At 41.2% G+C, this 24,445-nt stretch overlaps 1 protein-coding gene across 8 annotated transcripts in view; it reads left to right on the forward strand.

Annotated features, from left to right (window-relative positions):
• The window catches only part of Fbxw7 (F-box and WD repeat domain containing 7), a 161,448-nt gene that overhangs the window by 55,644 nt on the left and 81,359 nt on the right, over positions 1-24,445 (forward strand). Inside the window, exon 1 of one of the 8 annotated variants that reach the window (XM_029475518.1) lies at positions 15,535-15,683. The exons of the other annotated variants lie outside the window; for them this stretch is intronic. The gene's annotated coding sequence lies outside the window, so the exon portion shown is untranslated. Of the gene's footprint in view, positions 1-15,534; positions 15,684-24,445 lie in introns of those variants that run through there. 8 annotated transcript variants of the gene reach the window in all.

Here is a 24,445-nt window from a genome sequence, read left to right on the forward strand (position 1 = left end):
TCTTAAAGGTGTATTAAAAAGAGTTGACATCATTGGTATCTGATTGTTCATTAAATTAATTTGAATATGATTATTTAAGAAGACTAATATGTTTGTATTAATGTGACTCTAATTCTGGGAATTCAGAAAGAATTATAATTACTGGATATAAGTAACTGTTATCAGGAAAGGTAGAATCTTTTAAGTATAAAATTGTTAGGGAATGACTAATACCTTCAGTAGTGTTTGCTTATGTTTTCAGTGTGGTTTTCAGGTCTGTCTACTGAAATGCAAATGACCAAGGGAAAGATGCCTCGTCAGGATAGGTTCGATGACTTTTAATTATTGCAAATACAGTACATAGCCACATCCTTTTCTTCTCCGTAAACCTCAGAACACTTATGACAGCAGGGATTCCACAACTCACCTTGCTGCTTGTCTCATCCTTATCTGTAGTGAAATTCTGCAGTAGATTTTCTTGTTGTTATCCCTCAGGTCCATGTTCAGCATGCGGAGGGAATTTCTAACTTTTAACATTGTATTCAGTCATCCTCCTGCCTCTCCTACCACTATTCAAAGATTTCTGCTAGCTACTCTCCACATTTTATTATTTTTAAAAAAGATGTAAGCCCATGTTCTTGTTGGGTTTTAGGTTGACTGACTGAGAACAGTTCTGCCTGTAACTGTAATAGAGAAATAAAGCGAGTGGTTATTCTTACTGTGAGTGCTTGGCAGGCGTCTTAAGTGTAGAGTCAGAGGTCATCAGTTCTGAGTGGTGAGCTAGAGGCTGTCCAGTAATTTGCTCCCGTTGTTTCTCAGAGCAGTGCTGCAGCGGTTCTCTCCAGATTCTGAGGCTTTCTTCAACAGTGTAGAACAGTGAGGGGTGGGGCTCTTTCCGGTTGGCTGTTGAAAAAGCGTCCATTTACAGAGGGAACAGGTTGGATAGGCTAAGCTGAAGGCGTAGGCAAACAGATCCAAAACTGATGGAAGACAGAAAGAGTGGTCAGTATGTTTTGGGGTGTCTTGAGCTTGCTCCTTTGCTAAGTTCTTGAGCTTTAATATAAACACGTTGAAATATTAAAGCACTTTACATTCTTTGTGTAGTAGCCTGGAGACTTATGCTTTTCACAGATTCTTGGTGATGAGTTTGTGGCTGCTATCTTCTATAGTAAAGTTGGTTTTTCATTTGTTTTTAATTTGCTTTTAGTGGTGTTTCTTTCAGCCAGAGAGCTGCAGAATGAGTCAGTTAGCCAGTTTTAGTATATATGGGACATTACTAGTTGTGATTTTTTAAAGCCAGATTCTCTTTTAATGATCAAGTCAATGTGTGGCTGTGGCTGCAGCAACATTATTTCTTTTTTAATGAAGAGGTTGAACCGTTCGACTTGCTGCTCCGATCTGTTCCCTTGTAGCTATACATCAGAACAGTTGCAGAGATTTTCCATCGAATGTCCCAGGCAACTAAAGGTAACTACATAGATTTATTTCAAATAAGAATATACAGTTAAAATGGCTGCATTATAAGTAGGGCCAAATGATTAAACATAAAAGACCAATTAAGATGTTCTTAGCAGTTTTCTTGACCTTGCAGTAGCTATCCAATATCATTTTGTCATCATCAGATTGTGGCAGTGGAAATGTACTGCAGTAATTGATTTTGTAATAGGATCAGGTGATTTACCAGCGGCACTGAGAACCACTTGCTTGCTCTGAGTGTGCAGCACTCTAATGACTGTGTGATTGCAGACTAGAGCTGAAGTGAGGTGGCTGGCCACCCACAGTAGCAGCATTTACTTTAGAAATCACAAGAGTACTAGTAGTTTCTTGTTTGTTTTCTGTGCTATCAGTTTTACTTGAGTGTTCATGTGAAGTCTTAGAAATTACAATTTTCTTTTTCACTCACCAGTTCATAAAAAGTTTATCGGTTTGACTGACACTAAATATAACAAAACACATTCCTCTCTCTCCACTTCTGAGCTCAGCATCAACACACTGTGCTGCTGACCATGAGGATACATGTCTAAAACATAAGCTTTTGTTAACTATTGTACATTATCTGCATTAAGTAAAAATATTCTTAACACCTGCAAATCTCATCATATTTCAGCTCTCTCTGTATGGGAATACTGGGACTAGAGGGAACTGTTCAACTCTCTCTGTATGGGAATACTGGGACTAGAGGGAACTNCTCTCTCTGTATGGGAATACTGGGACTAGAGGGAACTGTTCAACTCTCTCTGTATGGGAATACTGGGACTAGAGGGAACTATTGATCCAGAGAGTTACTAGAAAATTGTTTTGTGTTTTGTTTTATGCTTGGATTTCTCAGTAGTTTATTTAGGAAATGTGGACTGTATAATTTCTTAGCAATATCCAGAAGAACATTAAAGACAAGTGTAATGTTTAATGATACTACAAATTAATAACTTGGTATCCAATATTATTTAATATCCAAAATTTATAAAATGGCTATGTTTTAATAATGTTTGTGCCTTTAAAGCAAATAATTGGTTACTAATATGTGTGTACAGAGCTCATTCTTAATGCGGAATGCACCTGCTGTTGTAGGAATGTGAGACCCTGTGTTGAGATCCTGGCTGCTGAGATTTTGCTACAATGATCTTTTGCTTAGCTTTGTTGTATTAGTGGAAAAAAAAAATCACACTCTTTCCCTCCCTCACTCCTAACCACTAACTCTTGTGCTTAGTATGTAATAGTATTTTGTACAGAACCACACACACAGGGAAAATGACTTTTCTGTCATTCCTTAGATATATTTTTGCTGTTAGCTTTACTATATTTCATAACAGTTAAAATTAGATTTTGCAGAATCAAGCAGAGTTCTGCCATTGCATATGCTATGTGAGGCGCTTCCCTTTCTGATAAGCCCAGAGGCTAGTTCTTAAACTGTTTGAAAGCTTAGTGTTTCTTGAAAGGTGAAAATATGAACAGTCATACTTTGGCCAAATCCAGATACTTAAAAAGGTAATTATAGTTATATGTTCTGTTGCTAATAATGATGCAATATCAACATGGAGTTTGTAATCTTTATTCTTCTTTGCCAACAACAGAAATCCCTCTGTATACATTGGTAATGTGTACATAAGGATGTTATTACTATTTGAGATTTGTTCAAGGACATGTCAAAGTTCAATATTGAAAATGTTAAATGATGTACCATCACCAAATCAATTACTGATAAATATTTTACTATGGTAGTGTTCATTAAAGCCCCCCCCCCCCCAGCATTGTACACTTGATTGAGCAAATTGGAACAGAAATATGTCCCAGTGTGTGACTGCTTCTTAAAATAATGATTGTGAAAGACACAGGGCACTGTTACATCTGCAATATGATAGGGCTTCCTTTAGGGTTAAGTGGGAGATGTATCCTGGGAAGTCCTTGCCCCAGTTGGGCATACTCTTCTAAAGTGCCCGAGATCAAACACCTGGATTTTGTTTGACTTTGTTACAAAGGAATTTGATGATCTTGACACAGTTACATATGTATGAACACTTTAAGCTTCCTTAAAATCCTCATTAGAAAGAAATGGGTGTGTCCTGCCCCTGTAGCACTGGGGTTGGAAGCTGTAGAAGTTGGACTTGAATGGAATGCATCAGTGTGCATGCTGTAGGGACAACTCCTTTCCATATTCATGCCTTTCTCTCTTTGCTGAGACTACTGTTTGATCTTTTTAATATCTAATATTCTCTAAATAGCATATTTGTAGTAGCGTTTAAAAGACCAGACCTAGGGCTAAATTCTGACACATGATTTTTTTTCCCTAGGCATTTGATGATAATAATGTTGTTCGGTCATTTGTTCAGTATTTCACATGGTAGTTTTCAGTGGTCAGAGTTTGGGAAGGCACTGTTGTTTCCAGTGCTTGGGCAAGTGCGCCTGGCAGGTAAGCTTGTGGAGGCGCCTGCCTTTGCGGCTTAGGGTGGATGGACTGTTGCCTTCCCAGAGATGGGGATGTGGTGCCGACTCACTCATCCCTCAGGAACCTTTGTTTTGGACCATCCTGCTCTCTAGTGAGGACTCCTTTGTCAGTCATTTCATTTGTGAGATTGGAACTCTGAGTATTTTTAAGACTAAGAGACTGGGGCTTACAAAGGTCTCATTCCTAAAATCAGATAACTAGGAAATAGAATAACTAAGGTTGAAGCACTACTTTAAAATACTTTTCTTTGCCAACAATGTGATAAAACACTATATTTTCTTACGCTTTAAAAGAATTTTCTTTCAGTTAAGTGTAACTGCAGAGATGGCAACAAATGTCTGAAGATCCATAAACTACTTCCTGTACTATGAGTGAATTTTCAGGGGTGGGTTAGATTTCATCAACTGCTTCTCTCTCTAATGACAGAAAAGCTTGGCACTTACTAATTGTACAGAAGAAAAATATAAATTCATGATAATATGTGAAGAATCAATTAACAAACAACGGGAGTAGAAAGTACAGTTTGTCCTTCTATAAAACTTATGTAGTATGAGTTGGTCTGTGCATTCGTCACTGAGGGATGAAGCAGGTATAGTGGTAAAGTCACTTTAGTCCCCCATGTTCTTAAGTAATGTAAATACATCTATTTCAGGGTTTCTACTGCTGTGATAAAATACCATGTTCAAAAGCAACTTGGGGAGGAAAGGGGTTATTTCAGCTTACAGTTTCACATCACAGTCCATCACTGAGGGACGTCAGAACAGGAACTCAAAGTAGAAACATAGAGGCAGGAGTTGATGTAGAGGCCATGGAAAAGTGCTACTCACTATCTTGCTTCCCATGGCTTTCTTATACCATCTAGGCCCACATTGGGGTGGTATCACCAGCAATAAGCCAGGCCCTGAGACATCAGTCAAGAAAATGCCCTGCAGACTTATCTACATCTACAAATAAATCCTGTGGAAACAAAGACTGTAGCTTATGTCAAGCTGACATGAAAATTAGCCAACACACCATCAGAAGTAAGCTTTTTCACAAAGAGGATATTATCAATATATAATGGCATTAAGAATAAAACTGAAGGTCCAAAGAGGCACTTGCTATCATGCCCGATTACCTGAGTTCATTTTCTACAGTCCACATGGTAAGAAAAAAATGACTCCTGAAATTGTCTTCAGAACCTTCTGAATGCCACATACCTATTTTCAGAACCTGATCTTGCAGAATTTCCTTCTTTTTCAGAGAAAGACAGATTGTTTATATTTGTGTGAATGTGGAACATGTGTTATCGAAGTATGGATATGTATAGATGTGTATGCACAGGTGTAATCGTGGAGGGTATTAAGTATCTTTCTCAGTCTATCTTACCCCTATATTTTGAGACAAAGTCTCTCTATTAGTAGCTGTCTATGTCTGGAAACTCATATGTAAATAAGGATGGCCTAAGACTCAGAAATCTGCTCACCTCCGCCTCCCAAGTGCTGGGATAAAAGGCCTGCAACCACCACCTGGCTCAAGCCAGTGTTTCTTACTGATCGATCGCACCAATTTAGCTACTCATTTTGGCCAGCAAGCCTCAGGAATCCTCCTGTCCCCATCTCTCTAGTCCTGGGATTACAGATACATACCAGGGAATCGAAACCCAGGTCCTCACACTCATGAGGACACACTTTCCCCACCGAGCCACTCATTTTTGTAGTACCATATGTAACAGAACTGCTTGTGTTACAGCTTTCAAGGATCTCAGAGATATCCAGTGCTTTATTTAGACCTGGCTTTACTTCTTCACTGTTTACGACTGTGGAATGAATACCATCTTCCTTGAGATGAAGTTTTATTCCTGATGTTCACCTCCATCATGTTCAGTCAACCTCAAATAGTGTCCATTTCAGCTGTAGTGTAAGAAACACTAATAGAGATAGTTAGAATGAAATATTAAAAAAAAAAAAAAAGAAAAAACACTAGAAATACAGATTTAAAGGATCTGTGGTCCTTTTAAAACAAATTAAATCTAAATTCTTGTATACACTGTCTACTTTCCAAAACAAAGTCTGGGGCTGGAGAGATGGCTTAGTGGTTAAGAGCACTGACTGCTCTTTCAGAGGTCTTGTTCAATTTCCAGCAACCACATGGTGGCTCACAACCATCAGTAATGGAATCCAATGCCCTTTTCTGGTGTGTCTGAAGAGAGTGACAATGTACTTTGTGTGTGTGTGTGTGTGTGTGTGTGTGTGTGTAGTGTACACACACATATAAATAAATAAATTAAAACAAAACAAAATCTGAGTCAGTTTCATCGACTTTATGAACATCCCATATGAAAAAAAGGCTATCCACTAAAATGGTATATTTTCTTGGGAGCCATCTGCCTTTAGCAGAACAAAATTGAAATTGAAATTATTTTCTTCATGAAAATTCCAAATTACCAAGGAGAAGTTATGGGTACCATTCCTGGTTATAGGCAATTCTTTTCTTTAACTAAGCTGAAAAATAATAACTTCAATATTTAAATCTATTGATTACATATACTTCCCTCTTCCAATCTAAATCATAATTTTGATGATATAAATTCTTAAAAAGTAAATCATTAAGATATGTACTTCAAAAGTACCATTTGTGTTGCTATAAACTGGAATCACTTAATCAAGAAATAAGAGAGAAGCATGTAGCACTTCAGAGCACAGGAGGGGCAGCAGCCTGAAGAGAAGACGTACCCACGCACCAAACATTCCCAGCTCACCTGCCTGCCCAGATTGCATCCTGTCCACTGCACAGGATTTCCTTTGCCTTGGAACTGTCATTCATACCATTTTCTGTCAATTTAAGCTCTCTGCTCTAACATTTTGAATCAGCTTCTGGCTTAGGGATTAAGGTTATTAATTATTCCAAAACTCCATCTTTCTTTTTCATTGCTTAAATTTACATGATTTAATTTCCCAAAGCCTCACTATAAGGCATATTTCTTTTCTGTTAAAAAGTTTGTATGTATACATATATAAAATATAATAAATATATAGTATAATATATATGTTTGAATGTACATATATATGTATGTATATTTCTTTTTGGGGGGCATGGTTTCTTTGTTAGTGGTTGTGGATTTTCTTTTCTTCTTTTTTTTGTTTCTTGAGACCTCACAGTGTGACCCTGTATAATCCTGGAACTGCTATATAGACCAGCTGGCCTTGAACTCAGAGATCCACCTGTATCTGCCTCCCAGTGCTGGCATGAATGACATGAAACACACCACATCTGGCCTCTGCAAAAAAAATTAATGTGGAATAAGCAAACATATATCTTTCTTACAGAAAAATAAATATGTATCAGTAATTAAAAGCAATTTCCACTCTGGATAAAAACACTAATAAGAATCAAAACTACAATCTGCACAGAATAAAATGTTTATAAACAACTAGAACTCATCCCACTAAACTAACTCTTAACTGAGATGACTGGAGTTTTCAGAACTGGGTACTTGTCAACATGGGTGATGTGCCATTATCAAAACTTAGGTTTTTTTGTAACTCCTTTCTTTTCCCATATCATTTCCAAACTAATGACATCAGTTCTTTTGAATATCTTCCCCACACCAGAAACTAGACCCACCAACCATTCATTCCCCTTCTGCTCAAAAGCTCTACCTCCTTAACCTCAGTCACTCTTCTATGCACAAGTCTATGACTTAAATGCCAAGACAGACCAGGGTGAATGGTGAAGTCTCACAAAGAGGAGGGAGTTTGTACCAATTTGACTGTTCAGGTTTAATTTTTCCTAATTTGATTTTCTTTTCATTTCTTTGATTTTTGTTTTTAATGAAACCCTAATAATAGAATGAAATGTTAGAAAAGCAAAAATCAGTATTAAGGTGTACATTGAGAAAAAGCTGTACTGTCCTGACTCCCAACCTCGAGTAACTAAGGACTTTCAAGTTGCTCCTGAAGCTAACCCGGATACAAGGCACATGTTAAAGGGTGCCTCTTTGGGTGGCTTAGCTTACACAGAAGCAACAAATGCAGACCTTAGATTCTAGAGGATGCCACTTACTGCTCTCAACATGTGCCCGTGGAAGCCACTTCCCAATTCTTCTTGCCAACTCAGTATTATATATGTGTAGAGGAAATTTATCATAACGTCCAGAGTAACCATGTGAATTGAACACAAGACAACACACACACACCAAAACAAACAAACAATAACTAGTCATGTCTGAAGCTGGAAGTAAAGTGTCACGGCTCCGATTCAGCCCACTACTACAACCTGTTGCTCCTTTCCCTGAAACACTGTGCACCCACTGCCAATTGGTGAATTCAACTCCGCAACACTTAGCTCCTTCTCTCCATGTACTCGTCCCTGCAAAGCTGCTGCTTTTGGCTTCCCTGCCCTGCATGCTTTCCCCAGGCTATCCTACTCTACTCTCACCATATCAGCTGCCACCAACACGGCTGATTATTAAAACTCAATGAGATAAGCCATCCCATGGGAGCAAGGGCACTGCTTCCAGGGCAGATTCCTAGAACTTGTGGCAAAAACAAAACCACTGGCTCCTTCTCCACTGCTGTCTTCTGAGATGGCTCTCACATTCCCCACTTCAAAGCCATTAAAGGGAGCGTAAGAACCTCAAGCAGCATCAGCCACACCTGTGCTCTTCAGTGTTGGCTTTCCTAAGGGGCCCAGCAGCTTCTCCAGGGCAGTTTCTGTCTTTTCTGTCTCAGTAATTCCAGTGGTTTGCACCGGAATTTAACTGTGACCTAGCAATGTAAGTGACAAGAATGGCACATGAATGGTTGGATAACCATCAACACCATCAACAGTCTGAAGCACGATTTTACAAAACTGATTCTTTACAAAAAACAATCCTTAAGAAAAGGAAAACTTGCATGCAACATGCAAAACAAGTTAAGAGTGACAGTATGTTCTCAGAACCAATGGCTCTCAAAAGAACCCAGGGCTTGAGAGATGGCTCAGCAGGTAAGAGCATATACTACTCTAGCAAAGGACCTGAGTTCAACATCTGGCATCCATGCGAGGCTGCTTAGTGTGATCCAGCATTCTCTTTTGGCCCCAGTAGACACTGCACGTATGCAGCATATACTCAACTCATACACATAAGTTGTTTTTTTTTTTTTTTTTTTTTTTTTTTTTTTTTTTTTTTTTTTTTTTACAAAATAAAGATGCCTATATCCCATTACACAGCTTTTGCCAGTGGTTACTAATATAGCGTGTATGTGTGTACACAGATGTGCATGTGTATGTAGACACACCTAACTTTGCACGTGCATCTGGAGGCCAGAGAACAACCTGAGCTGTTGTATCTCCTCAGGCACAGCAACAGCCTACCTTGTTTTTAACATAGGGTCTCTCACTGGACCTGACTAGATGGCCAGTAAACACCAGGAATCTTGTCTTCTTCCCCAGTGCTGGGAGCTGCCCCTGGCCTGTCCATGGGTACCAGGCATCAATGTCAGGTACACATGCTTGAACACCAAGCATGTGACAGACTGAGCTATCTCTGCAGCTCCAGTTTTTACTTCCCCCTCCTTTCTGAGTGATGCATGTGATCCCTGAAGCACTATTCCAAAGAAGGACATGCGGTGTGATATGTTTACAAGACAAATTACCATGTGACTGCTGAATAAGAGGGTCAGCATGTCACCTCATTCCTGTCGCTGTGATAAAATGCCCTTAACAAAAGCAACTTTTTGTTAAGAGAAAGGGCTGATTTTTGGCTCACAGTTGATGATGGGCTGTCATGAGGGGACCCTCCAGTGGTCAGGTTACATTCTTGCTGTCCAGCAATGCTTCCCCTTTCTGTTCAGTTCAGGACCCAGCCTGTAAAGGAATGCTACTTCCTAATTTTAGGGTGGGCCTTTCGAGCCTAACTTGTCAGTTAACCTAATCGAGGAGACAGGTACAGGCAAGGGCAAAATCTGCTTTCCTGGGTGGTTGTAGGTCCTGTTAATTTGACAGTATTAACACTTTCCAAATGCTAGTGGAATCTGATTTTCCAGGCATGGTATTATGTACACATACTGGTGTGTCCCTGCATCTTTGTGTGCACATACACATAGAGGTCAGAGGTCAGAGGTCAGCCTCTGATGTTATTCCTCACGCACTGTTTACCTTGTTTTGTTTTTGTGACAAGTGAGCTCCAGGGACCTTCCTTCTGTCTCCTGCTGGGAGAACACTTAAATTTCCAAATAGATTTTAAGATTAGAAGCACTAATCGGGTCTTCAGGTCTTCGTTTCTACATGGGGTCTGGGCATTGAGTACAGGTCCTCCCGTGTGGCACGCACTTTACTGGTTGCTGTCTCTCCAGCCTTATTTCTTAATAAGTTAGAAAAGTCTTCTGTTTATTTACAAGCACAAGTAGAAATGATTTTCTGACACCTTACAGTTTGAATTCCTATAGAATTCTCATAGTAGCCCCCCTCCCTTACTGGTTGAGTAGTGAATAAGGAGGTGTGTTAAAGTAAATTAACTGACTTGAAGATGAATGGGAATATTGTGCCAGGTAGTTTTCAGTAGACACATTAGGACAGACATCACCCATTTTACAGGCGATATGCTCTATCAGTTTCTGTATCTCATTCTTACCATTGTTATCTGGCTCCCTTAGCGCTTGCCTGCCATCTGAGGGAATTTCAAATGGGTTTACAGAAGAGCTGAGCAAGCACAGTTTATTACAGTAAAGGTTCCTTCAGACAGCTAGGAGAGGGCTGACAAGAGGGATGGCCTACAGCTCTCAGGCTATGAGGTTTGTCCCCCCACCTCCTATGTCTTCTACTTATGTCCCCTTCCTCCCGCCCCTTTTTCTCTCCCCTCCTTGAGCCACGGTTCTATAAAACAGGTTGTTTTTATCTTCTCCCAGTGTGTGTACTCATTGCTAAGTTGCTTGTGATCTGGTGTCCTGATGATAGGATCACATGACTGTCAATTCTGATCTTCTGATGCCACAGAGCTGAGATTAAACAATGCAGCTTTACCCCCGACCCCTTCCACCACTGTTGACTGTGATTTCTACCCATGCTGTGACAACTTGGAATAAAAGTAATTCAAATAGCATTGACCTGATGAAGCTGTGGGGGAGTCCTTGTCAGACCTAAGGATCTCATCGTCGTTTGCATTTTGCTGTCATCTTTTCTTGAGCAGTGGCTTTAAAGTAGTGATCAGGTGATGCTATTCCTGGGCACCTTAGCTCAAGCAAATTTAACTTTCTCTGAAGCAGTATAAATTCTACCAAAGACACAAAGAATTCTTACAAAGCTCCAAGGTAAAATTCCAGGGGACAGTGAAGCTTCCACTACAAGTGAATTGAAGAAAAACCCTGTTCTAGCATGCCTCTCATTTGCCTTCTAAAAAGAAACAGAAGAATGGGGAACAGTCTACTAAACACTGAAGAAGTATACATATGTAAAGCTCAGAGAGTGTCAGTCAGGATAAATACAAGTAAACTCACTCTCAGACTCAGCACACAGTAACTGCAGAACAGTCAGCCTAAAGAAAATATTTAAAATACAACTGGAGAGCAGCAGTAATTTACCTAAAAGAACTAGGTATTTCACTGCATTGTGAGTAGAAATAGTGGAAGCCTGATGATGGTAACTTCAGTTTGCTGAGAAGGGCGGCCAATTGAAGACCTGCTGTGGAGGCAGGGAGGCTGTCTTAGCCAGGGTTTTTACTGCACAAACATCAGGACCAAGAAGCAGTTGGGGAGGAAAGGGCTTATTCGGCTTACACCTCCATACTGCTGTTCATCACCAAAGGAAGTCAGGACTGGAACTCAAGCAGGTCAGAAAGCAGGAGCTGATGCAGAGGCCATGGAGGGATATTACTTACTAGCTTGCTTCCACTGACTTGCTCAGCCTGCTCTCTTATAGAACTAAGACTACCAGCCCAGAGATGGTCCCACCCACAAGGGGCCTTGCCCCCTTGATCACTAATTGAGAAAATGCCTTACAGTTAGATCTCATGGAGGCATTTCCCCAAAGGAAGCTCCTTTCTCTGTGATAACTCCAGCTTGTGTCAAGTTGACACAAAACTGGACAGTACAGAGGCTGATGTGTAATGATTCCATCTGTATTGGCTTTTACCCCTCATGTGACTGCTGCCTACTATACCAGAGGTGTCAGAGGAGGAGTCTTCATGCTGGGTTACCTGAGCCAAAGGATGGCAGCTCCTGCACAGACTACAGTGTCTCTGGAAAGCACTGCTGTTTACAGTCTGCCTGCCAGTCTAGTTTTGCAGCATTTTGTGTTTGGTTACCACGGGTTTGTGTAGGATTTGTGTCTTAGCAGAAAAAAAGCAAAGGGAAGCAGTGGGAGTCAGGCACAGCAACCCCCAGATTACACAGTTCCTTACAGCGTTCTTCCCTTACACCTCCATTGTAACAGGGCTCTGTCTGTAAAGTGGGAGGAGCTGTTTCTACTGATAGACCACGAGTGTCTGGAGCCAAGTAAATGCAAGTCTAATGTGTGCTAAAAGCACACTAGAAGGCTCCCTGATTTTCAACTCTATATTTTCATAGGAGAAATCTCTTAGAACTTTTTGATCAAAGGCAAACAGGATGATGGAGTTTCCCATAGCTGTTATTGATTATTTTAATTTACAAAACTGAAATCTGAAATGCCCCAGAATCCAAAATTGTTCACTGTCATGTTGGCATACAGAAAGTTTCTGATTTGGGAACAGTTGGACTTCTTGAGATTTTGAAATAAGGAATATGTAACATACAGCATATTAAATACCGTGTGTCAAAATATCGGTCAGCACTATATATGTACAGTCTCTTATTTAATCTTTAATACTTCTATAAGACACAGTACAATCATTTGAAATCCTCTCTGCAGATTAGACAGTTGAGGTTTTAAGACACTGGATAACTTGTCCCGTTTTGTAGGTAGATGCTGGCACAACTTGTGTTTGTAGCTCCTCACTACCAATCCAGGCCTCTTATCCACCAAGATTATAGCTTGGGTGTTATGTAGCTGTGTATTTCCCCATCCATTGCTTTAATAACATCCACCAAGGTTTATATTTTTCATGTCCTTTGTTCCTATTTATTTTTACTTTCAACATAAAACAGCTCTGCTGGAATTGGAATGGCCTGGCTGTGGCCACAGTACTGTATCACTTCCACAGCCTTGGGAGTGGAATTCAGAAGGGCAAATATGTTGCAGCAGGTGGTCAGTGCTTAAAAATATTTTCACTTGTGATACAGCGTGTGTGTCAGAGGTTTACTCTAACAGTAACATTACGCTTTAACTGTACAGCACCTGGCATAATGTAAGGTTCAGTTGGAGATAATTGTTATTTTCTTAGTTGTGTGGGGGAATTGGAAGGCAGCAAAATAAGAAAGTTGGATGAGTTTGTGTTAGAATTCAAAATTTTATTTTCATTATTTTGCCTTAGAAGTAATTTTAGATGTCAAAGTACTTATAACTAAATGTAATACAGTACTTTTTAAAGTTTATCTGCAGCTTTAAAACTCTTTGTAACTAGTAAGGAAGCGTGTATTAGTTACTGTCCTGTTGCTATGATAAAACACCGTGATCAAGGCAGCTGATGTTCTACAAGGTAAGGATATAGCAGCAGCAGCTGAGAGTTCACGTCTGAAACCAGAAGTGGGAAGCAGAGAGAAAGAGGGAATGCCTGAGTTTTTGACCTCTGCAAGTTCAGCCGCAGTGACTTTCTCCAGCAAGGCTACTGCTCCCCAAGCCTCCTAAAACAGGGCCACCGACTGGAAGCCAAGTATTCACATGCCACAGACTAGAAGGGGACATCTGACTCTCACCACTACCAAGTGCAGTAAGAATGAATGCATGAGTTTGGGGTATGCACAAGAAGGTGAGGGGCTGTTACAAATTACCAAGACTCATTAGTCCTGATACAAGTTCTAAGGAAGAGAGTTGTGTCTTAGTTAGGGTTTTACTGCTGTGAACAGACACCATGACCAAGGCAAGCCTTATAAAGAACAGTATTTAATTGGGCTGGCTTACAGGTCCAGAGGTTTAGTCCATCATCATCAAGGTGGGAGCATGACAGGCATGGTGCAGGCAGAGCTAAGAGTTCTACAGTCTGAAGGCTGCTAGTGGAAGACTGACTTTGAAAGATCTGCATGCCTTTCATGGCATTAAAGGTGTGGTCCACCAAGCCTGGATTTAAATTTTACTTTACCTAGAACTTGCTCTGTTCTAGGCTGACCTTCAACTCATATCTATTTGTCTCTGCCTCCTGGGATTAAAGGCTTGTACTACCACACCTGGACCTAAATTTAGCTGGGTGGAATCTTGCCCCAAGGTCACTTCTCCCTTAATTCAAATTAATATCCTTGAACACAGGATTCAGCTCCATTTCACTTCCTGGTGTCCCTTTTGTACTCAAACTTTATATTTTGTATTTTTCCTTTCTCAGCTTGCTACATTTGTTCAAATGTTCTTCATCAGACTTAACCAGAGAACAAAGTCTCTGTTGGGCTTTTTGAGACTTCCTTTGTCAATGCAATTAATATAAATCTCTTAGTCTTAGTCTTAGGCAGTCTTTTCAGACAATGGCAAAAAGCAGCCACGTTCACCAAAACAAGACAAAACAGTTTCTCGCCACATATTACAGTTCTTCTCCACGGAAACCTCTTAGGCCAGCTACACAGTTCAAATGACCCTCAGTACCAGTCTTCCATATTCCTACTAGGTTGGCTCATTAAGCCCCACTGAAAGCATTCCATGGCTTTCCAAACCCAAAGTCTCAAATCCACATTCTTCCAAACAAAAGCATGGTCAAGCCTATCACAGCAATGCCCCAATCCCCGGTACCAACTTCTGTCTTAGGGTTTTACTGCTGTAAACAGATACCATGGCCAAGGCAACTCTCACAAGGACAACATTTAATTGGGGCTGACTTACAGGTTCAGAAGTTCAGTCCTTTATCAAGGCAGGAACATGGCAGCATCCAGGCAGGTGTGGTGCAGGAGAAGCTGAGAGTTCTACATATTCATCTGAAGGCTGCTAGCAGAGTACTGACTTCCAGGCAACTAGGAGTAGGGATTTAAAGCCCACACCCACAGTGACACACCTACTGCAACCAGGTCACACCTATTCCAACAAAGCTATACCTCCAAAAAGTGCCATTCCCTGGGCCAAGCATATATAAACCATCACAAGTTGTCACTGTCTTAATCTTAAGAGGGAGCTTTTCCACAAAAGGAGTAGTCACAGATGGTACTATTTGCTGTTGTAAGTTATGTCTTGTGTGTGGTGGAAGATAGATAGGCTTATACGAGCGACTTAGAAATAACCTGCACTAGCTAAGCCTCTGGACCAGCAGCCCTAAGAACTTGTTTCCTGTTCCACTGCCTGGGAATACTTATCTCAGAGTCTAGATTAGATGAACGTGCCCCCTGGTGTTAGAGTGGGCACTCTGACTGCTTGCTGCTTACCCATTTACCAACTGGAACATAAACCGGCTTTGTACCTGCTAATATTTTATTTTCTGTATCCTTAGTATCTTGGTTGGTAGAGTAAGGGAATGGATCTGTAGCATTTTCTGTTCCATAGCTCCTTAATTGCTAGTGTAGGTAATGGAGAGTATTTTCTGTCTTTTCCTTTTCTTAGTTTGAATTAGTGCTTGGATTTTTGTCTAGACAAAAGGAGTAACTTGGAATGAAGAAAATGACTCAAACTTAAAGAGCTGCACACTAATCAATCCTTTGAACGCACATGGAAACCAGAGACCACCCCTACTGTCCTCTTAGTTACACAAGCTGAGGTTAGTGATAAAATTCTCTGCAGCCTCCACTGAATTCAAGCTGTGACCAGCACAGCATTGTCTGTATGGAAACTGGTGCCTCCAAGTTGGAAAGCGCTTACAAGTGCTGCCGTGTTAAGTTGGTGCAGAAGTATTGTTCTGTAACCTGAACACTCTGAAAATTTCTTGTGTGAAAAATACAGATTATTACAAACAGGATCGATTTTAATGATTCATTAAGACACTGTTATTTTATCTCTACACAAATGGAACTCTTTCTAAAAGAATCACAGTATTTCTTACCATTTCTTACTTCATAAAACCAGTCAGTACAACTGACCCTGTGTCAACTTGACACATACATACATCACTAGTAAGCCATAATCTTTCCTTTCTTAATCATCTCCAGATCTATAACTTTAAAATCCCTCATTTTCTACAAATTCAAACACATTAAAATTCCAGTCCCTTTAAAATAGCCAGTCTCTTAAAATCCAAAGTCTTTTAAGACAAAGTCTGAACTGTGGATTCAAAGTCTCAACTGTGGACTCCAGTAAAATACTTTTTTACTTCAAGAGGAAAAAAGAAAATCAGGGCACAGCCACAATCAAATCAAAACCAAACTCCAACTGTCCAATGTCTAGGATCTACTCACAATCTTCTGGACACCTCCGTAGGGCTTGGGTCACTTCTTCAGTTTTGCCCTTTGCAGTACACACAGCTTGTCTTCTAGGCTCTGGTTGGCTCCACTCCACTGCTGCTGTTCTTGGTGGTCATCCCATGGTACTGGCACCTCCAAAACTCAAGCCTCAACTTCTGTGAAGGCCCCTTCAGTTCTGGGCCTTCAACTGCCACTGAGGCTGCACCCTCACCAATGGCCTCTTCTGGCCTCTCCCAGTGCCAAGCCTCAGCTGCTCTCCATGACCCCTTTATATCTTCAAAACTAGTCCGGCTGCCAACATGAGGTACAACCTTTATTGCCTCTGGAGCACAGCTTCTCTGTGCTCGCAGAAAACACTTCTCAGAAGATTTTATTTCATTGATACTGGTCTTTCTTTAATCGGCACTAATTTCTTAGCTCCAGCTAATGAGCAACAAATGTTCTAGGAATGTAAAGGTTTCACTTTAAGTAGTTCTGGTATCTTGTTAATCACAGCTACCGCTGATTCTTTAGTCCCAGCTAGCCAGAACCACAGAGTCTTAAATCACAATAGCAAATGGCCCGGATAGTCTTTAATCTTCCCTCTGAAACTTCACAAGCCAGGCCTCCATCTTCTTCATTGCTCTCAACATTCTTTTTTTTTTTTTAATATTTTTTTAAGATTTATTTATTAACTATATGTAAGTACACTGTAGCTGTTTTCAGACACACCAGAAGAGGGCATCAGATCTCAGTATGGGTGGTTGTGAGCCACCATGTGGTTGCTGGGATTTGAACTCAGGACCTCCGGAAGAGCAGTCAGTGCTCTTAACCACTGAGCCATCTCTCTAGCCTCCCCCCCCCNCCCCCACCCCCCGGGCCCCTACTCTCAACCTTCTTATCTTACAGGTTCCTTCAGAACATCCCACTGAGGTGTCAACACTCAATGGTTCTTCTAGCCCAAAGTTCTTACATCCTCCCACAATCCTTCCTAAAACATGTCAGGTCTCTTACAGCAATAACCTTCTGTATTAGTCAGGGTACCCTGGAGACCCAGAACTTAAGGATAGTCTCTATATTGTAAGGGAATATGTTGATGACTTATAGTCTGTAGTCCAACTCTCCAAGGCAATCAGGCGAAGAAGAGAGAGTAAATCTTCCTTCTTCCAATGTCCTTATGTTGGTCTCTAGCAGAAGGTGTGGCCTAAATTAAAGGTTTGTGACCCATGCCTGGATCTGGGACTTGCTTTGTCACTATGCCTCAAGAGCTCCATGCCAAGATTCAGGTCAGAAACTTGTATCTCCCAGCCTCCAGATTAGGATCACAGGTGGGTCTTCCAATTCTGGATTGTAGTTCAATCCAGATACAGTCAAGTTGACTACCAGAAACAGCTACTACAATCACCCCTTGTCAACTTGATACAGATAATATCTCATGTCCACATGAAACAATAACAAAGCCAAGAATACACCTAACATGATATACTTACTATCCCTCATACAATTGCAAGCACATTTGTAAATTTACAATGGGGTGATGTCCCTTGAGAACATTCTTTTAGTGTCTCAACTTAAATACCAATTGATGTTAAAGAAATTGGAAGAAAGACAAATGTATTCTAAACAAAATAAGACAGAAGCATTCATATTACTTGAATATCCTCCTTTCTGCAACTGGTTACATGGCCTTAGCTGGTATTTATAATTACCTTCCTCTTCTACCCATTCTGTATTTCCTTCACCTTCGGCCAGCACCTCAGCAGGTCTTGGCTCTTTTCCTGGAGGATTGACCCATACCTTCATTCCTGATGGGTCTGCGTCCTTTGTCATCCTGCTTGGATTAGGCTGCTGTAGTTTCCCATTGAGTTTAATCATAGGACATGGTAGTACTAAGAGACGCCCTAAGGGATCTCCTGCACTCCAGACATAATCTTGCTTACCTCCATTGTGAAGAGGTAATCCAATTTCCCCATAGTAATCTGGATCTATAACCCCTCCTAACACTGTTATTCCTTTCTTAGCCTGTTGGTTTAAGGGCATTAGAAGCCCAAAATGACCAGGGGGAAGTCTGAGCTTCCAGTTCAATGGAATGTTTGTTGTGGCTCCTTGTATGAGCATTCCCCTCTCTGGATCCAAAACTTCTAAGCCAGCAGAATCTAGAGTTGTGGGGACAGGACACAAAAAATTTACTAGAGGTTCACTGGGAGTGATAGTGAGTGGAACTATTCCCTTTTCCACCCCTTGATTCCTGGACCCATGGATCCTGACTATGGGGGAAACTGTACCACATATTGGACGCTGATTCAAAGCATATACTGCCTTCTGAAGAACTCTGCCCTAGCCCTCCATGCTGCTGCCACCTAATTGGTGCTGTAACTGTGTCTTCAAAAGGCCATTTCATCTTTCTGTCAGACCAGCTGCTTTAGGATGATGGGAAACATGGTAAGAGCTGTAGCACTTTGCTGGCTGTGAAATGAGTTCCTTGGTCAGAAGCAATACTGTGTGGAATACCATGACGATGGATAAGGCATTCTGTGAGTCCGTGGATGGTGGTTTTGGCAGAAGCATTACGCGCAGGAAAGGCAAATCCATAACCAGAAAAAGAATCTATTCCAGTAAGAACAAAACATTGTCCTTTCCACGAAGTAAGTGGTCCAATGTAGTCAACCTGCCACCAGGTTGCTGGCTGGTCACCTCAAGGAATGGTGCCATATCTGGGGCTCAGTGTTGGTTTCTGCTGTTGGCAGATCTGGCATTCAGTAGTAGCTGTAACCAGGTCAGCCTTGGTGAGTGGAAGTCTGTGTTGCTGAGCCCAAGCATAACCTCCATCTCGACCACCATGGCCACTTTGTTCAAGTGGTCATTAAACAACAGCATGCATGAATGGCTGGGGAAAGAGGCTGACTGTCCACAGAACGGGTCATCTTATCCACTTGATTATTGAACTCCTCCTCAGTTGAAGTCACCTTTTGGTGAGCATTTACATGGGACACAAATATCTTCACATCCTTTGCCCATTTGGAGAGATTTATCCACGTACTTCTTCCCCAGATGTCTTTCTCAACAATTTTCCAGATCTTTCCAGGTCCTTGACCATCCAGTCGATCCATTGGCTATAGCCCACTATGCTGGTACTAACTTGTCTTAGAGCTTTTAATGCTATGATGAAACATCTTGACAAAAGCAACTGGGGAGGAAAGGGTTTATTTGACCTACACTTTCCAATCATAGTCTGTCATTGAAGGAAGGACAGGAACTGAAGCAGAGCAGGAACTTGAAGGCAGGAGCTGATACAGAGGCCATGGAGAGATGCTACTTTCTGGCTTGCTTCCCATGGCTTGGTCAGCCTGCTTTTTCATAGAACCACCAGCCCAGGGATGGCACCACGTACAATGCTCCCAGCTCCCCATTGATCACTAACTGAGAAAATGCCCTACAGCTAGATATCATGGAGGTATTTCCGAATCTGAGGCTGCCTCTTTTCGGATGACTATAACTCTTGTCAAGTTGACACACAGTACAGAGAGTAAGGAGAGAAATCCAGACAGGAATTTTTAAAATGGGAAGTAGGTGAAGTAAGAGCAGCCTGGAGTTAGCCACTCATAGCTTCATATTTGACAAAGATTACTCAGGAGATGAGATTACTCAGAGAGGTAGGCTCTATAGAGGATACACCTCTCGGTTCCAAGATGCAAACTATACGAAGACAGTTTTCTTTTTTTGCCTCACAACAAATAATGTTAAATGATTAGCTAACAATTAAAATGATAGCTAAGTTGGGGGTCCCATTAAAGAAACAGACTCCTCACTGGTTGCTACAAATAATGTGTTTTCCATACTGCAGTGAAAGATTTATTTTGAAATTCAGAACGTTCCTGCAAAATGGTAGTGAGGCACAGTGGAAAGAAAATCTAAAAGGATTTGAATCCATAGTGGTTACTTTCTAGTTCCTTATGATGCTGCTGAGCAAGGCTGTCTCTTTCTCTCACTGGCTCTTAGATGTTTCAGATGCTTCACCTATGGCTGTTGCTTGTATGACCCTCTCATATTCTGTCACTAGTAGTGAGCTGTGGGCACACACCTGCATTGTAGGGGCTGTGCATTTGAGAAAGCCTGTCACTTTGCCCATCGAATTGGGAAACCATGAGTCTTTATTCTGATTCCCTGATGAGATTTTTATCTGATGGTACTGTAGGGGAATCCTTACTACTGAGGACATGGGCTCCAAGGCCAACACTGTCCTTGAATTTAACAGCAGACATAGTAGGAGAGTCAAAAACAGAGAAGTTTTGTGTTATCTTCAGTTTTACAGACCCCCCTCCCCCCGTACTTAATGTAGATTTAAACCGAAGTACTCTAACTAAATACTGAAAGCACAGTTGAGCTCTGAACAATACATACACTTATATACCTAACACATCAGTCAAGATAGAGATTATCACCGCAGAAAATTCTTTAAGTCTATATTTTATGTGTCTATGTGTATTAGTATCTGAGGAGAAGAGGGGGTTGGATCCTCTGGAGCTGGAGTTACAGCTAGTGAACTGCCCAATGTGGGTGCTGGGAACTGAATTCTGGTTCTCTGGAAGAGCAGCAAATGCTCTTAACTCCACCGAGTCAGTCTTTCCAGGCCTGACTTCCAAATTCTTTTAAGCCCCGTTTCAGTCACTACCACACTTAGAAAAACTCTGTGCTGTTTTACATCATTGTAAATAGTTTGAAATTAAAAAAAATATATTGTCAATTTTACAGTATTTCTTTTGCATCTGGATATGCATGCATTTACATTCCTGTGCATGCACAGAGGCCATCCTACCTTTTTCCTCTGAACTCCTTGACACATGCTCTCTCACCCAATTTGAAGCTGGACTAGAGGCCAGAAAACCCAAGTAAACTCTTTGTTTCTGCCCTTTTCCAAACGAGGTCACACCTCCCAACCCTTCCTTAACAGTTCCATCAACTGGGGACCAAGTACTCAGGTCCAAGGGGCTATTGTCATTCACACCACCACAAGCACTAAGGACTTACTTTGCCCTGGTCATTTGGTAGAAGGTTACCAACGTGATGTACTGTCTCATCCAAACCTGCCCTGTGTTCCTTCTTTCCCTCTTGTCCCTTCTCCCCTTTCTTTTTCCGCACCCTTCCATTTTGTTTTCATTTGTGTGTGTGTGGGGGTGGGTGGGTGGGGTGGGTTGTGGTTTGTGTGAATGCATTTGTATGTGGGGACAGAAGGCAGTTTTGGGGTTTCATTCTACCCTGTTCTTGTCACACAGTCTCTTACTGAGACTTGGGGCTAGGCTGTGCAGAACTTACAGATAAGCCTGTCTCTGCCTCACAAGCACTGGCCTTACAAGTGCATGCCACCATGCCCAGCTTCCTACATGAGTTCCGGGTACCAAACTCAGTTTGACTGGCAAGTACTTTACCAGCTAAGCTATGTGTCTCGGACCCAGTGTACATTTTGTATGAATAGGACATTTTCAAGCATAATGACAGTATAGATATAAAAGCAAAGATGTAGGCATCAATATGGCATTCCCTAGACCTCCTTTCAGTTAACCAGTTGTCTGGTTAATGTGTCTTGTGAGACTTTGTGTTGCATTTGTTAGGCTTCTGGAATCTCATGTGCTACTTTCATCCCTTTCACCACTTGGAGATGCTTCTGATTCTGCACAGTAGGAACTCTTGCCTCATGTTCCCTTACTAGTGGTTCAGTTTCAGAAGTGCCAGAGAAATGATGCTGCCTTTGCCTCGCTGCTTAGGGATTAGGTCCACCAGCAGAGATGCACTTTTATTTATTGCCAGTCTGTCTACATGAGAATAAAAACATTCACATCTCTAAAACATCTGGCTAGTTCAAGATTCAGGCACTTGCCTTGCAAATCTGACAGTTGGAGTTTGTGCCTCAGAATCCATAGACGGGTAGGAAGGCACTGCCTCCACAAAGTTGTCCTCTGCCCACCACGTATCATTTGTAGCATGCACATGCCCACATGCATATTATACACAGACACACAGTAACAACAGGAAGAACATCTGCATGGCAATGGTTATCCACAGCTCATGGTAAGTTAGCTTGGTCCCTGAGTTACAGATATAGTACTTCCCTGTCAGTCAGTGTCTGATCAGAAGTTGCTCTGTCTCCCACCCTGTGTTTTGGGTGCTCATTGAAACCTCTTTTTCTCTACTGCACTCACCCTACAGCTCTTACTAAAGTTGTTAAAGCAAGTAGTGGAGATTCCATTTTTTCTTTTTAAACATTATACATTGTCTTTATTACATCCTTAAATCTTATCATAGATTTCTGCTGGCATGGAATGTGCCAGAATAATTCTTACACACTTATTAAGAATAAAAAGTCATATTTAAATCATCTTTTTTGGGGGAGGTTGCAACTCCCTGGTAATTAATTCAGTTTTTGGTCTTTGGAATCAATCCCTTATCTTTTCATAAAATTTGCAAACTCAAGAAATTTAATAAAATAGGTTTAGCTAGTTTGAGCCAAAAAGAAGCTTAATTTTTCAGAATCTCGGCTTAGATGACTTAAGTTAAATAAAGGCCATAAGTTGATTGATTAATTTTATTTGTAGCGTGACAGTTTATTGATAGTATTGCATAGTTCTGTTACTTAGAGTGGTGCCCCAGGGACCAGGAACAGATAACCAGACTCGATGTGATTATATGACTGAGGAAACAGTGCTGCCTGCCCACTGAGCCTGCACAGTGTAGCTCTTACACGGCTCCTCCTCTCCCAAGCTCTGCCTTATACTTCTGAGCCTCGTGAATAGAAACTATTTCACCTGCCCTTATTTCCTGCCACACAAATAAGGTGGGTCACATGGCCAGGTGGATTAGTCAGAAGGTCTCACCCTCAAGTGACAAGGCCAGGCTGAGCTTGTTTGTCACTGCTGCTGAGTTCGAAAGGCTCCTGTGTGCAATTTGAAAACTTGGCATAATGCTTATGTTTCCATATCAAGTCAGGCTTCTATTTGGCCAGGTCGGGAATAGGCTTTTTCTCAGTTACTCTGTGACAGGAGATGGAGCTCCTGCACTTGCTGGTCCCCTTCTTTGCTCTCAAGCCGTAGCAGTGATAGTATCATCCATGGCCTCTTAGAACGCATTGCTTGTCAAAAGCTTTATTTTCATTGTATCCAAGAGCCTCGGCTGATGGAAGAAACAGCTGCAATGTTCTTGATGCTGTACAGAGACAGACAATAAATATGTTACAGGCTAGCGTCTGCACCCTTCATCTTTCACGTCTAGAGGCTAGCCCATAGGATGGCATCTATATGTAAGGCAAGCCTTTTCTCTTTAGTTACATATTTCTGGATGCAACCTCAGACTTACCTGGAGACATACATACTTTAATAGTGATTCTAAATCCAGTCAAGTTGACAGCGATGATGATTAATTATCCCAGTCTTCTGGAATGCCCATTTTATTTCCGTGTTAATATATTTCTTAGTCAGTGTTCTGTTGATGATGGCAACTCTTATAAAGGAGAACATTTCATTGAGGATTGCCTACAGTTCAGAGGGTTGGTCTATTATCATGGGGAAGTATGGCAGTGGATAGTAGACAGGGTACTGTATGTAGCTTTAGCTGAGATTTCTACATCTGGATTCTCAGGCATTAGGGACAGGGACGAGGATGGACACACACACACACATATGGCAGGGGGGGGGTAGACAGACAGACAGACAGTGATCCTGACTTAGGCTTCTGAAACTTGAAAGCCCATCTCCCAAACCCCATACCTGCTCCAGCAAGGCCACACCTCCTAATCCTTCTCAAGTAGTGCTACTCTGGGATGACCAAGCATTCAAATATAGGCGCCTGTAGGGGCCATTCTTATTCAGATCACCACAGCTATGTATCACTGAGGATCTTTTCAGCTCTTTTTGTGGTTCTTGATTTTTACCTTAAAGTTTTTACTTCCTGCCATGGGAGATAAAGAACCAAAATTACTAAAAAGCAAAACATGAACAATAATAATTTGAAATAAATTTGAAATAAAAGTTTTCTAGTTATAGTATTAGTAGTCTGTACTAAAGATGACAAGATTTATTTTTTTGTCTATTTTGTTTTGAGACAGTATTTATTATGAAGACTAGGCTGGTCTTTTTTTTTTTTAATACTTTTT

The sequence above is a fragment of the Mus caroli genome, chromosome 3, assembly GCF_900094665.2.
Source record: "Mus caroli chromosome 3, CAROLI_EIJ_v1.1, whole genome shotgun sequence".
In the NCBI taxonomy this organism is placed as follows: Eukaryota; Metazoa; Chordata; class Mammalia; order Rodentia; family Muridae; genus Mus; species Mus caroli.